Genomic DNA, 2,412 nt, shown 5'->3' on the forward strand with positions numbered 1-2,412 from the left:
TCTGACCATCAAATTAAATGTGAATAACCCGTCCTCCTCTCTTTGAAACAAGGGGCGCTTCCGGTTCTGTGCGTGCTTCAAACAATTTTGTCTTCTCCATATTACCATATCTCTAGAGTCAATAATTTTCTATGAGGAACTACTGAACTCAATCACTTGCTGCCGTTACTCAACAGTTTTCTGTTGAGGTCTATCCCGTAGAGGTAGTCAAATTGGATCAGTGATCGATTTCTAGGTTTCGTCGTAAACCTAATTGGTTACTTCCAATTACGTAAATCAATAGTTCAAACCGCACTCAAAGGTAGGGCATTTCCCATTGATATAGGAACTTTTGTACCAGAAACAATAGTATCTCCAATTATAGCCCCTCTGGGATGTAAAATATATCTCTTCTCACCATCCCCATAGTGTATGAGACAAATGTATGCATTTCGATTAGGGTCGTATTCTATGGTTACGATTCTACCAGATATGTCTTTTTGATTCCGTCGAAAATCTATTTTACGGTATAGGCGCTTATGACCTCCCCCTCTATGCCTTGCGGTAATGATTCCTCTGGAATTACGACCTTTACCACAACGGTGCCGTCCATGGATCAAATTATTTCGTGGATTGGATTTCACTTGCCTGTCTACGGTTCCCTTGCGTGTGCTCGGGATAGGTGTTTTGTATAAATGTTTCGCCGTATTATTAAGTATTCTCCTTTAGTTTTTTTCTCTATCTAGAAGTGGAATAGAATAACCCGGTTGAAGGGTAATGATCATACGTCTGTAATGCATTGTATGGCCCAGAATAGGTCCTATTCTTCTACCTTTTCCAGGTAGTCGATGGCTATTCACAGCTACCACCTTAACACCAAAGAAGAGTTCGACCCAATGCTTTATTTCTGTCTTAGTGAATCCCGATTCGACATTAAAAGTATATTGATTCTTTCCCAATAAACGAAGACTTTTTTCTGTAAATACTGCGTATTTGATTCCATCCATAAATCGACTTTCCCTCCTATGCTCTGAGTTCCAGTATCGATAAGAATTCGAGTTCTTATTGTTCTTATGTTATGGTATGAATATACCATACCAATTCGTTATGTATGGATGATGGATGAGATTCCATGGATAGAGAGCCAGTTCCAATAGACTTATGGAATGTTCCCGTTCGTGTGCATCCAGCAGGAATTGAACCCGCAAATTTACCAATTATGAGTTGGGCGCTTTAACCATTCAGCCATGGATGCTTAACAGGGATCATCGTACATCGTAAATAACCAATTTTCATATAGAAAGACATATCATAGAAAAATGAAATCGAAAATATTCCGAGATGGCAAATATTCGGAGATGACTATGAAAACACCTCTCTGGATCCTCGAATTGAAAGAGAGATTGAGAGGGATCAAGAATCCTAATTCTCGCTATTTGGAATGGATCCAATTCTATTGAGTCTGACTCATAGTGATCATTTCTCTTTAGCAAAGAATGACCTTGGTTATCAAAGGATTGAACAACCGGGATCCATTTCCTTATGATACCTAGTTGGCATTGATAACAAGGATCTAATGAATTATGAGTTTAATAGATCCTCTTTAGCAGAAAGACGTATATTCCTTGCTCATTATCAGACAATCACTTATTCCCAAACCTCGTGTGGGACTAATCGTTTTCATTTACCATCTCATGGAAAACCCTTTTCGTTCCGCTTAGCCCTATCGGGTATTTTAGTGATAGGTTCTATAGGAACTGGACGATCCTATTTGGTCAAATACCTAACGAAAAATTACGATTTTCCTTTCATTAAGGTACGAGGGCTTCTTATTCCACAAGAACGAAAGCACCTTTTCATTCTTTCATATACTAGGGGTTTTTACTTGGAAAAGACAATGTTCCATACTAAAGGATTCGGGTCCATAACCACGAGTTCCAGTGCACTAGATCTTGTAGCACTTAGCAACGAGGCCCTATCCATTAGTATTCCACATAAGAAATCCATTCTAGAAAAAAATACAATTAGATTAGCTCTTCATAGACAAACTTGGGGTTTGCGAGCCAAGGTAAGATCGGCTCGGGATCATGGGACCCTTTTCTATCAGATAGGAGGGGCTCTTGTACAAAATAGACTTACTAAGTAATAACCCCATAGAATCTATCTATATAAAGATAAAGAGGCAATCGTGTCAGGAAGCGGGTTTTTCTTTGGCCAAAAGGTACTTCGAACTTGGAACGAGCATGAAGAGATTAACGAGACTTCTTTCTCTTTTGAGTTTTTCTGGCGGACCTGCCGCGCAAGATCTTTGGTCTTCCCCTGGAACCGATGAAAAAAAGTGGATCGCTTCTTATGTACTCGCTCAGAATGATTCTTCTCTATCTATAGTTCATGGCCTATTAGAAGTAGAAGGTGCTCTGGTGCAATCCTTAC

At 39.4% G+C, this 2,412-nt stretch overlaps 1 protein-coding gene across 1 annotated transcript in view; it reads right to left on the reverse strand.

The window, feature by feature from the left end:
- Window positions 1–476: 476 nt before the first annotated feature.
- The window catches only part of LOC123420291 (NAD(P)H-quinone oxidoreductase subunit 2 A, chloroplastic), a 6,887-nt gene continuing 4,951 nt past the window's right edge, over window positions 477–2,412 (reverse strand). The window contains exon 2 of the mRNA XM_045107319.1: window positions 477–2,412. This exon is cut by the window's right edge and continues 2,610 nt beyond it. The gene's annotated coding sequence lies outside the window, so the exon portion shown is untranslated.

Source organism: Hordeum vulgare, unplaced genomic scaffold (assembly GCF_904849725.1).
Source record: "Hordeum vulgare subsp. vulgare unplaced genomic scaffold, MorexV3_pseudomolecules_assembly, whole genome shotgun sequence".
Taxonomy (NCBI): Eukaryota; Viridiplantae; Streptophyta; class Magnoliopsida; order Poales; family Poaceae; genus Hordeum; species Hordeum vulgare.